Genomic DNA, 13,321 nt, shown 5'->3' on the forward strand with positions numbered 1-13,321 from the left:
CCAAGGGGTTAGAAGTTCAACATACAAATTTCTGAGGGAACACAATTCAGCCCATCCCAGAGAAGGTAGGCAAATTACCCTTGACCTCACAGCTGGCTGGTGGAGCTAACAGAGAAACCAGTATCTCCCAGAGGCGAAGAGCTTGCCAGGTCAGAGCACAGCCAACAGCAGTCCTCTGGGAGAGGACTGTCTCCTGGTTCTATGGGGGTGGCTGAGGGTGGGGTGGGCGCTTTGATGGGAAAGGATGGAGCGGATAGTACCTCCACAGCCCCCTGATGATGCCTTTATATCCTTAACTCTGGGAGTCGCCCACATTTCAACAGGAAGGGTCAGGCATGGAGACTGTTCTTTCTACTGCACATACCCACAGGTACATGGAAGACAGGAAGTGATTTGGGGATCAAATTCTAGTTCTGGAACTCTTGCATGCGTCCAAGCCTCATTTCTTCATTGGTGAGATGGTGATGATAAGACCTGCCTGTTAGGACTGTTGGTGGCAAGTGACAGAAGCCTAACTGGAACGAATCTGTGCACAAAAGGGAAGGAGACTGCTTTTGTTTTGTTTTGTTTTTTTCCATTTATTTTTATTAGTTGGAGGCTAATTACCTTACAATATTGTAGTGGTTTTTGCCACACATTGACATGAATCAGCCATGGATTTACATGTGTTCCCCATCCCGATCCCCCCTCCCGCCTCCCTGCCCATCCCATCCCTCTGGGTCTTCCCAGTGCACCAGCCCTGAGCACTTGTCTCATGCATCCAACCTGGGCTGGTGATCTGTTTCACCCTTGATAGTATACTTGTTTCAGTGCTATTCTCTCAGAACATCCCACCCTCGCCTTCTCCCACAGAGTCCCAAAGTCTGTTCTGTACATCTGTGTGTCTTTTTCTGTTTTGCATATTGGGTTATCGTTACCATCTTTTTAAATTCCATATATATGCGTTAGTATACTGTATTGGTCTTTATCTTTCTGGCTTACTTCACTCTGTATAATGGGCTCCAGTTTCATCCATCTCATTAGAACTGATTCAAATGAATTCTTTTTAATGGCTGAGTAATATTCCATTGTGTACATGTACAGGAGAGTGCTTTTGGATTTCAAGAAAGAGGAGCCAGACCCGCCACTGGCAAGGTCGGGTTGAGGCTGAGCCCCAGGAGGAGAGGAATCCAGGACTTGAGTGCCACCAACTGTTTTGTTCTTCTCTGCATTTTGACTAAGTCTCCCTTCTGCTCTAGACCAGCTTTCTCCACCGAGTGGGAAACGTGCTGTCCATGAGCCCCCAGGTTTATGGCATTCAACTCCGATCCGTTCCCTGAGGCCTAACCCATGCACCCTGAACCTCTGCACCCAGCCCCTACTGGCTGCAGGAGGATATGACTGCCACTTCATGGCTGGTAATTGCCATTTGATGCAGTCGCTATGGTGAATTTTCTCAGTTTTGATTTTTTATGCTTCCCTCTGGGGTTCCTAAGCTCCCCACTGACCTCACCTGTGAGAGGGTTTCCTGTTGTGTGGGAACTTCTCCACGACTCCCACCCCATGACAGGTCCCCGTTCCAAAATCCTTTGTTCCCCTTTTCATCTTTATCCTTTGCCCTGCCTCCTTCCGAGGAGATTGGTTTGCTTTTCTGGACATCTGGGGTCCTCCGCCGGCCTTCAGAGGTTGTTCTGTGAAAGTTGTTCCATGTGCAGATGGTCTTTTGATGCGTTTGTGGGGAAGAAGGTGGTCTCCCTGTCTGTTCCTCCACCATCTTGGGACGTCTCCTCAATCAGCCAAGTTAATACGTCACCGCTTCAGTCATGGGAGGGGCATCCTCAATGTGCTCTGTGGCCCCAAGTCCAGAGTCCCCAGGGAAGTAGCTCACGGGTAGAGCTGGCCTCCCATGGCCTCTAAGCCAATCTGCTGGCCAAAGAGTTTGTTTGCTGAGCCCTGAAGAGTTGATGCTTTTGAACTGTGGTGTTGGAGAAGACTCTTAAGAGTCCCTTGGACTGCAAGGAGATCCAGCCAGTCCATCCTAAAGGAAATCAGCCTTGAATGTTCATTGGAAGGACTGATGTTGAAGCTGAAACTCCAATACTTTGGCCACCTGATGCAAAGAACTGACTCATTTGAAAAGACCCCGATGCTGGGAAACATTGGAGGCGGGAGGAGAAGGAACGACAGAGGATGAGATAGTTGGATGGTGTCACTGACTCAATGGGCATGAGTCTGAGTCAACTCCAGGAGTCAGTGATGGTCAGGGGGGCCTGACGTTCTGCAGTCCATGGGGTTGCAAAGAGTCGGACACGACTGAGCGAGTGAACTGACAAACTCTTTGGCCAACTCAAAAACTGAGCAGAGAGGGTCAGAACAAGGTGGCTCCACACCCCTTAGAGCCATGTTGCGGGGGCAGGAGGAGCGAGAGGGCAGTCTCCAAAAGAGTTTGAAACAGAGTTTGAACGCACCATCGTTGGGAAAATTAAACAGGATGATGGTGAGGACTCAGCCGACTGCCTGACTCCAGAAATGTTAGCTCTCTTCTCCCTCACCCGCCATGAAGTGATGCCAGTGAATTGGAAGAGACTAATTTGAATTAATGAGGTGTGTTCCAATATTTTAAACACTTATGCACATAGTTACTCTATTAGCAAAACATTTTCAGTGGCTCCTGCTGGGTCTTTGTCAATGAATGGATGCCTTATTTACAGTTGGCATCCTTCACAACCAAGAGAATGACTTAGAATCTATTACTCGAGTAGGACAGAGAGGGAAAAGCGAATGAAAGCGGTAACAAATAGCTCCTCGTCTAGACGCAGCTGGCAGCAGGTCCCCGACAATTGTTTCATTGGGTGAGCAAAGCATAAATCATCTGTTTTCCTCTCGCCTCAGCCTTGGTTTACTTCTCAGATTCTAATTGGCGTCCTGCAACCCAGGATGAAAGATCGCACGTTCTAATTCAAGGAAATCCACAGGAATAATGACCTTGTTGTGTATTTGGTCCAAAGGAACCCCTTGGGTGGCATTCATGGCTCTCTCCCCAAGCCTTCCCCCCTACTTTGTAGAATAATTTTATTTATTAATTTTTTTTTTTTATTGGCTGCGCTGGGTCTTCTCAGACCAGGGGGCGGCAGGGGGCGCTGCTCTCCAGTTATGACGTGAGGGCTTCTTGCTGTGACTTCTCTTGTTGTGGAGCGGGGGCTCCGTGGTTGTGGTTCCTGGGCACGAGCTCAGTAGTTGAGGTGCACAGGCTAGTTGCTCCGCTGCACGTGGGATCTTCTGGGACCAGGGATGGAACCCGTGTCTCCTGCACGCAGGCGGATTCTCCACCACTGAGCCGCCAGGGAAGCCCGCCGTCCCCGTTTTTGCCCCTTTCCCCCTGCCAGGAGCTGGGGGCTGACGGGTCTCAGAACCGCCCCTTTGTTATGGGTGAGGCCCCAGTCTTCTCTGTCCTCCTGCAGGGAAGGCCCCTCCTCCCCCTTCCCTTTCTGCTGACCTGGGACCTCCAGGTTCCTGCTTCAGCTCCCCGGCGACCTGGGAAGTTTCTGAGTGGATGCTGCCTTCAGCACGAGAGTCCTTCTCCTGGCATTGAGTTTCTCTGTGCCGGTGGGGTGCTGGCCAAGCCCCATTTGTTTTGGGGAGTTTTTCTCTCCCGTCAACACAGACGCCCATTATGTGTCCAGTGCACTGATCAGTTTCATTCTGAAATGAACACGTGAAGGAAGGTCCAGCCAGGAGACACCTGGTCATTTCAGTGTCTTGAGTGAGTGACATTTAAATGAGATGGAAGAGAGGTGTTGAGCCCTCACTGGGTACATGCCACCACTTGCCACATGCCCGCCTGGGGGCATGGCAGGTGAGGCATGCTCTAGGGCTTTCCCAGGGAGCCACCGAACTCATCAAGAAAATGTTTTCTAAGCGTGAAGCCAGGCAGTACTCTGTTGAATCACAAAGACCCTGGTTGCCATTTCCTCAGGCAAGATTCACTGTGCCTGACACCACCAGGAGAAAGCTCCTTCCCGCTGAGCACTCAAGAAGCAGGTATAGTTCTTTTGTCAGTCGAATTTGGCTTAATACAGTGTGGGAGCTCCGTGAGGACCTTCCTGACCGGTGTGGAGGAGTGGGTGGTGGGGACTCAGTGGAGGGTGCCTGCGGGGAGGAAGGTCTGGGGGCCTCGCTCCCCCGAAGGCCATCCGTGTAACTGCCTTGGTCTGTGTAACCGCCGTATGTCCCTTAGTCCAGAACCTGGGCTCTGGATCCTGACCTCCTGGGCCCAGATTGCAGTTCTGCCCACTTGTCAGCTGTGTGACTGAAGGCAACTTATTTACCCTTGCTGTGCCTCAGTTTTCTTGTCTGTAAAATGGGGATAATCATAGTATTTGCCTTGGGCTTCCCTTGTGGCTCAGCTGGTAAAGAATCCACCCACAATGCAGGAGACCTGGGTTCAGTCCTTGGGTTGGGAAGATGCCCTGGAGAAGGGAACGGCTACCTACTCCAGTACTCTGGCCTAGAGAACTCCATGGACTTGTATCATCCATGGGGTCACAAAGAGTTGGACACGACTGAGCGACTTTCACTTACTTACTTGCCTCATGGGATTAAAAGACTTGAGGTTAAAATAGGTCATTTAGGTGAAATGCAGAGTATAGTACAATCAGTTCTGCTATAACATATGTACTCCTGAACAACAATGCCCTAATGCATAGCACAGGGAACTATATTCAATATCCTGAGATAAACCCATAATGGAAAAGAATATAAAAATAGAATGTATATACATGTATAACTGAGTCACTTTGCTATATGGCAGAAAGTGACACAACATTGTGAATCAAACATACTTTAGTTTAAAAGAACACTAAAGAATTGGCCATATTACACATGCATCCTGTCTGTTTTGGGCTTTCTTCCCATTTATTTTACCACAGTGCATTAGGTGGAGTTCTCTGTGCTACACAACAGGTTCTCATTAGTTGTCTATTTTTCTGTACAAGTAGAAGCTAACACAACATTGCAAAGTGACTATTCACCAATAAAAATGAATTTTTTAAAAGATACACCAGAAAAACCACTAAAACGCATAAAGTCTCTAACTCATAAAAAAATAGAAATGAAGGAAAATAGGACTAGAGGCATGTCTTGGGAAGTCTGAGCTGCTGGAGCAAAATGCCAGGAGCTGGGTGACTTATAAACAGCAGGGATTTGGTTCTCACGGTTCCGGAGGCCAGAAGCCTGAGGTCCAGGTGCCAGCAGATTCGGCGCCTGGTGAGGCCTCTTCCTCCTGCTGCTCCGATGGCGGTCTTCTCGCTGTGTCCTCACAGGGTCTCCCCCTGTGCACGCACTGCCCTGGTCTCCGTGTGTCCGAACCTCCTGTTCTTAGGACGCCAGTCAGATTGGACCAGGGTCGCCCTTCCGGCCTCCTTTTAACTTAATCACCTCTTGAAGGACCCCATCTCCAAATATGGTCACATTTGGAGTGTGGGGGGAGGAGTTAGGACTTCAATATATGAATTTTGTGGGGGGACCCAAGTCAGCCCATTGCAGGTTGTAGCATTATAGGTGATCGGCATGGCTCAAAGCACAGTCTGTGGCCCAAGGGAGCTGGTAGATGTTTGAAGTATGCACACAGGAATGTGTGTGCGGGCGCGTGCGTGTGTGTGTGTGTGTGTGTGCGGGCGCGTGCGTGTGTGTGTGTGTGTTGTGTAGTCCTACGTGGCTCTCTTTGACTCCGATCAACTGGGTGTAGCTTTCTCTATACATCTAGCGTTTCTCAAAGACAAAATTGTGCATCAGCAAATACAGAATTCAGATTGTACTCAGATTGTCCCCTAACCTGTCCACAGCACTGGCTCTGAGTCGTGTTTGTAGCAAGCCTTGTAGCAGAGCCATCTGTCTCGCTGCATGTTATGTCCTCCAGGCTGCTCCTCTTTGGGGGTGGCTGTGGCTCCCGGGTCTCAACACCAGGCCTGTCCCAGCAGGGCATCCTCACACCTGTTCCACAAGAGGGAAAGCACAGCTGTGACCATCATCCCCATTGTGCAGATGGAAAAACTAAGACCCAGAACTTGAGACCTGCCCAGTGGTGGTGTTGCCAGAGGCAGGAATCCAGGCCCTCTCTGTCTCGACAGCGGTTCTCAAATCTGCCTCTGTGAGGGCGTCAGCCTGCAGTGGGGATGTTCTGCCTGCAGATCCCAGGCTCCTTCATTGCCATCTGGGTGCTGTTCATCAGAACCCAGGCCTGGGCAGCCGTGTTAATAGAACTGTGATCGTGACTTGACCAGGCAAGTCAGATGATACTGTCCTCCGTCTCCCAGCATGTAGGTGAGACTTGATCCATATTTGTAGATGTGATTAAAAAAAAAAATGTGTAGAAACTGGCATTTTCCATATGTGTGGGACCTCCTTCTGAAGGTGGGCCTGGCTCATCCCCACGCTGACCTCTGCCCCTGAGAGGTAGGATGGCTGAGTGCAGAGGGCTTGGGCCGTGGAGTTGAAGCCTGGGTTCTTCTTGCTCCCACATGGTGAGACCCTGGGAAACTCACAACCTGGAAAGGTAGGCGCTATGGGTCCCATTTTACAGATGTGGAGACTGAGGTGCCCATGAGATTGCATCTGAAATGCCCTCCACTTTGTTGTTTCTAATTTGGGTGGTTGGAGGTCCCAGAGGACATGAAACTCAGAAGGGGTGGTGTTGGGGAAGTTGCCTGGAGAGCACCCTTATTTCCAATACTAACTGCAAGTTGGAGGGCTTCTCAGACCAGCCTCAGGTTTGATCGTGTCTTAGAAAGCCACAGAGCTCCACTCACATCCCCCTCCCGGCGCTGACGTGAAACAACACACCCAGACGACACCCACTGGGGAGCTCATGGCAGCTTCAGTGCCCGGAGTTTTTCCTGGGGCTTTGGTTCATCAGCATGATCAACTGATCAATAGATTGATGGATGGCCCACGTGGTTGCACTCAGTCTCCAGGCCCACTGATACTGTCTGACTCACAGCCCCCATCCCAGGTCACACTAGTGGTCTCTCTAGCGTGGTCAGCCCCAGCCTAAACAAAGACACTCCCTCTGAATGGCACAGGTCACTTCCCAGAAGGCAAGAGCAAATGCCAGACCTGTCTTTGGCCAAAGCCAGATTTCTGTACTTCTCAGAAGTGATGGCAGGAACTAGCTTTGACTGACCTGATGGACGTAGACGTTCTCAGCCTGTCCCAGGGCTGGGCTGTCTCATCTGCCATCACTGCCACCTGTCAAGTTCTCGTGAAAGTGAAAGTGTTAGCTGCTCAGTCGTGTCCGACTCCTTGGGTCCCCGTGGACCGTAGCCCGCCAGGCTCCTCTGTCCATGGGATTCTCCAGGCAAGAATACTGGAGTGGGTTGCCATTTCCTTCTCCAGGGGATCTTCCTGACTCAGAGATCGAACCCAGGTCTCCTGCACTGCAGGCAGATTCTTTACCATCTGAGCCACCAGGGAAGCCGCCTTTGTCAGGCTTTGACTGACCTGATGGATGTGAAAGTGCTCACCCTGTCCCCGGGCTGGGCTGTACCATCTGCATCACTGCCACATGTTAAGTTCTAAGCATTCTATAAATACCTGCTCTCACTGCTTCCTCATGCCAACCCTCCAGTGTTGGGGACTGCCCCCTACTTTGCAGATGGGACCCGTGAGGGAAGGGTCATCTTGCTCAGCAGTGCAGAGCTGATACATGGTGGAACCAGAATGCCTTGGGCCCTGCGTGTTCACTGCCTTCATTTTTAAACTTGTTTTAAAAAGCATGAGTAAGTTGCTGCCCGACTTCATGTGGGCCGCTCAGCAACCCTCTGGTGCTCCTTTAGTAATTTCCGGTCCCTTGGAGAAGGAAGGACCACCCTGAGTCCAGCGGTCTTGGGGCCAGACTCAGCCAGAGCCGAGAGGAAGGGGTGCGAAGCCATAAAGCGGCCAGGAGGGAAGTTATTTTTCAATCAAGTTGGACTTTGCCTGCTAATCCTTCCCCTCGGCAGGGGCCGAGGGCAGAAACTCTTCTCTGCGTGAAGACCCCATGGTCTGGCCCCAGTCCTTGGACCTGCGTTTAGAACGTGGCCTGCAGCTTTGAGAATAAGCAAAACGAAAGGAATGTCTCGGAAAACCACCAGGCCCAGAAGAGTTCCAGCTGCTCCTTTTATGAAAGAAGTGATTGAAAGGAGGGAGGAGGCGACCCCTCCCCAACAAAGAGCCAGCAATTTTCTCTGTGACACCCCTCGCTCTAGAAATCAGAGCACATTAGTTAAGACATTTAAAAGTCCTTTTTTTCCCCTTCCTCTGTGACCCTGAACACAGAATTCCCCACCTCTCTGAGCCTCCGTTTCCTCATTTATAAAATGGGGATATTAACACTCACAATACTCACACCTCACAGGTGGCCAGCACAGAGTCCAGAACTCAATACACGTAGGGTCCTGGTTCTCACAGTCGAGGGTAAGAGATGATCTTTGTGATTTTAATGCCAGGGTGTCAAGTCCTTGTTCTGTAATAAGTGAGGTCTGTTATATAAAGTTGAAGACATTCTGGATTGGACATGTAGGGAACAAATGTGTTGTAAAAAGTGCAAAGACCACTTGATTGGGAGATGAGTCTTTTTTACTGCATCTCTGATTTTATAGGGTTGGTCCATGAGAATACAGGGATTCACTTTACAGCCAGAGTGATTGGACCTCATCCACAAAACTGACATCAAGGGCAAAGGTGCCAAGCTTTTTCCAAATGCACGATGGCAGGTGGTGGTTTTATGATCACCATCTAAGAACGAAGACGGACGTTGTCTTTGGCCCTTCAGTACTTCCCCCTCCCCCACCGCCCCCACCACGTGGGATGGCTACGTGCAGATGCCAAATGCATGTACCACATGGGAAATAAAAAGTGCCTCAGGAAAGCTCGAGGTTAGAGGGGGTGATGGTTCCAGGTGGTCCCTGGAGCAGATTTCCTGTATTTTTAAGAACCAGCCCTCTCCTAATGCCTTTTCAAGATCTCACAGTCTCTGCCACCTTTTCTAATACCTTCCCAGTACCCCCCGCCCCACGCTGCTCCTCCAGCCCACCCGACATGCACACATTGGTTATCCTCTCTGGGTTTTTTGTCCCCCCACCCCCCACCAGTGTTGTTCAAAGGCCCCAAGCAATATACAATATTCCTGAGCCGCCCGTATGCCTTAATCTGTTGTGGTCATTGGTTCTTTGCACCATGCAGTTAGAGATAGACTTCCTGGCTTCACAGGGTGACCTCCAATAGAGTTAATCTGCAGGGTTTTAGAACCTGGGCAACACGCCCCTAGCTCTTCACAGTTTTTACTTGTTTCTTGTTTCTCACTTGGACTCATCAGCCACTATTCAGCGAAGTTGGATGGCTCTTTGAACAAAACTTAGATGTTGGGGGAAACATAAAGGAGAGAGGAGACATCATGGGAAATTTGGTGCCTGTAACTTGCCCCTGAGTCATCCTGTCTTGAATCACTTATCTCTGGCTTCATGAGAGAATGGACATGAAAGAGTTTTGCAGATTGTAAAGTGCTATAGAAATGTGAGGACCCACAGGTGCTTATGCATAGACGTGCTTATTACTGAAATATTTATAGCAGCCAAAATAATTGGAACTAACCTCACTCTCCAACCATAGGGATATAGTCGAGTAAGCGTTGAAGAGTTTATGTTGGGTTTATCATATCATATCAGACGGTGTGTATTCCATGAGTTAAGATCGCATTGAGCTGCAAGTAACAAGAAAACAACTTAGAGTGATTTCATCAAATAGAATTTATTTATCTCATACGGTGAAGCCTGGAGATCAGCAGCTTGGAGCATGTTGGGACCCAGTAGAGGCATTAAGGAACCAGCTGCTTCTGTTCACTGCTCAGTCACTCTGAGCAGCGGCTCTTATGTGTTTCAGCTTCACAGCTTCATGACTGGAAGCCAAAGGATTAAAGGAAAAGTAAACTCCAGCCCTCTCTGCTCCCTTTTACAGAGCATTCCTGGAAACCCCACCTCCTAACTTTCTCTTCCACTTCATTGGCCAAGCTTTGTCACATGACTCCCCTGGGCTGCAAGGGATGCTGGGAAATGGTCATTTTTAAAGGAGGCAGATTGATGGCTCAAGATTAGGATTCTGGTAGTTGAGAAGAAGGGAAGGATGAGTATTGATTGGGGTGGTGACTACTTGTGTCTGCTGCAGTCCACCCCTTTGGCTTCCCACCATTCATACACATCTGATTTCTGTCTCAGGACTCATGTGAATATTCCTTATCAGAACGTTCCCAAGGGAAACTCAGAAAGTTTCACCCTCTTTGAAGTGAGTGAAAGTAGCTCAGTTGTGTCTGACTCTTTGTGACCCCATTGACTATACAGTTCATGGAATTCTCCAGGTCAGAATACTGGAGTTGGTTCCCATTTCCTTCTCTAAGGGATCCTTCTGTAAGGGATCTTCCCAACCTAGGGATCAAACCCAAGTCTCCCACATTGCAGGCAAATTCTTTACCAACTGAACCAAAATCCAGGATCATGAAGAGCTGTGCCAGTTACCCATCAGGTTTGACTATGTCTGTCTGGATCTTTCTACCTGTAAACTAAAAGACAAGCTCTTTGCCCTCTCTCCCAACACAGCCAATACGCAGTGACGGAGAAGGAGCAAGCCTGGTGGTGATAATAAAAATGACAGCTTCTACTGCTGACATTCAGGAAAGGTTAGAAAAGATATTGGGCAGGCAAACTGCAAGTACCCACCCCACAGAATACCACATTGTAAATATAACATGGTCAGCATTATGTTCAAACAAGCAAGCAAAATAAAAAAATACATAGAGAAAGAATAAAAGGAAGCTTGCCTTGGAATAACTGAATCCGTGAATTTTTTTTCTTTCTATTTTATTTTCTATTTTTTTTTCCTGTTATAGGTGTCTATTCATTTTACCAACAGAAAACTCTTTTGTTAGGTAGGACATTTGTAAACATTTCTCCCAATGATATTAGGGATAAAAGATGAAAAAAGATTATGCTATCCCCAGAGTTGGGGGCATAGCAAATGTTTTGAAGTCAAGCTTAAAATGTCTATCGCATGTGTGCACATCGTTTTAAAAATTAAATATACAGAACAAGCTTGAAATAATATTCGTAGTCTCCTTCCCCAGATCTCTCCACTTCCAGGCTTACTTCTCCAGGGAAACTCTTTGATAGGTTTTAGGCTTTGAAGATAGGGTTCTTCTCTGGCAGAAGCTGTGGTTTAACGTGGGAAAACTGATAAGATATATGAAACCGCTCATAGCACAGCCTCAGAAAGCAAGCATCCCTGTGCAGAGGAACCCGCCAAGGTGACCCACGGTGCAGCAGGAGTGAGTGACCTAAATTGGAAGGACTTAGAATAGTTCTGCTAATGAGTTCTGTCCTGGTTTACTGCGAAGTCTGGGAGTGGCGGTGCTGGCTGGTGTCCTGGTCAAGGTTGAGGTCAGAGGCGGTGTGACCAGTGTGCTGGGTGGGACACAGGTTCTGGGACCAGACCTGGGTATGAAAACTGGCTCTGTTACTGACGAGTTTTGTCCCTGCCTCAGTTAGTCCATCTGTAAAATGGGAATTGGGAATGTTTGAGTTAAGGACTGGTTGTTGTTGATTTTATTTTTTAAACATTAAAAAAAATATATTTTGTTGATGTGGACCATTTTAAAATTCTGTATTGAATTGGTTACACTATTGCTTCTGTTTTGTGTTTTTTGGCTGCTAGTCATGTGGGATCTTAGCTTCCTGACCAGGGATTAAACCTGCACCCCCTACAATGGAAGGTGAAGTCTTAACCACTGGACTGTCAGGGAAGTCCCTTAATATTTAGTTTATTTAAATTTATATTTCTTCTTGCCCTAATTTTGGCATTTTATAATCTTCTAAGAATTTATCTTAGTTATGTGTCTGAACTTTCAGAATACCATTATTTTATTTTAAAGACTATTTATTTGAATCAGGATCTGAATAAAGGCCATACATGACAATTGGTGGGTGTCCCTTAAGCTTTGCTTCATCTACAGTTTTCCCTCCATCTCTCTCTTTGAGTTTGTAGTTTGCTTGATGAAGAAATTAAGGGGGATGGTTTCATTGCGATCAACAGAAACCCATGAGAGCATGATTAAGCTAAAAAGCTGTGTTTGCTTTAAGAAATAAGTGCAGGAGTCCCACCGAATACAGAGGCCAGGGTGTGTGTAGCAGGGCCTCAGGCACAGGCCAGGCCAGAGCTCTCCTTTGCATGCTTTCTGCCTCTCCATCTTTCCCACCCCATCTCTCGTCTCTCTGTCTCTCTTTCTTCCCGATTGATCTGTCGGCTCTCCAGTCCGAGTGGCAGTGATTGGCCCCCGTGCCACTTGCTGCATTCACAGGGCCAATCAGACTGTAGTCAGACCCATTTTGATTCCTAAGAAGGAGCTCGGGCCCAACCCTGATCCAGTAGCTGTGTCATTGGCTTCCAGGGTCCCCTGCCTTTACCACCTGGACTGATGACCAGGGAGGGGCATCTTCGTATCAGGGGGGGCCCTGCAGAGCACTCCGGCGTGCCTGCCACAATGATGGTACCTGTCCCTTAGGGTCGCAGGTCAGAGAGAAGAGATGGGGGCTTCCTAGCTCGGGGCACATAGTGAGCCTGGAAACGGTGGCAGTTTCGGTAATAAAAAGCAGACACCAGGAATTCTTAAGGGTCAGGAAGATGAGTTCATGCACAGTAGTGTCGTGGCACAGTGCCCCTTTTCTTCCTGAGGGGCAGTTAGATGCAGCGTTTTGTCATCATTGTTGTTGTTTTTATTTGAAAATATTCTTAGACACAGCATCTTGATTGGCCATTCATTTAACCTAAGTGCGGAGGTGCTTAACCTGGGCCAGATGTGGCTCTTGACTGCTGTGTGCAGATGGTGATCCTTTTCCAGTCAGACTGGTCCTCTTGATTCCTGAACACGGGAGAAATCAGAATTCGACTCTCACCAATGAGCCATTGTAACCTGTCCTATCAGAGACGGACGGTCACAAGTCCCTTGGGCCAGCACATACCCGGGTTGGTCCCCATACTGACTCCTGGGTATCTTTATCTAGGCTTTCTGGGTTCCATCCCATAGATTCCACCAGGAGACTGTAGCTTACATCAACGACCTGGCCATACTGTGAGCAGGAATGGCAGGTACGAAAAAGGAGATGACCTAGTTTTTGTTTCTAGAGCTGCACTGGTAAGGTTAGACGGACAGATTGGAGAGGTCACCACTGAGAAGTGAGAGATCCAGGCTGTGTCAGGATGAGCCTGGTAGTTTCAGAGGCCGGATGTAATGAGTAGACTAGTAGGTGGGTTTTCCACTGAT

At 48.5% G+C, this 13,321-nt stretch overlaps 1 protein-coding gene across 5 annotated transcripts in view; it reads left to right on the top strand.

Moving 5' to 3' along the window:
* The window catches only part of CLMN (calmin), a 123,421-nt gene that overhangs the window by 53,363 nt on the left and 56,737 nt on the right, over positions 1-13,321 (top strand). The gene's annotated exons all lie outside the window — the stretch shown is intronic.

The sequence above is a fragment of the Odocoileus virginianus genome, chromosome 16, assembly GCF_023699985.2.
Source record: "Odocoileus virginianus isolate 20LAN1187 ecotype Illinois chromosome 16, Ovbor_1.2, whole genome shotgun sequence".
NCBI classification, from domain to species: Eukaryota; Metazoa; Chordata; class Mammalia; order Artiodactyla; family Cervidae; genus Odocoileus; species Odocoileus virginianus.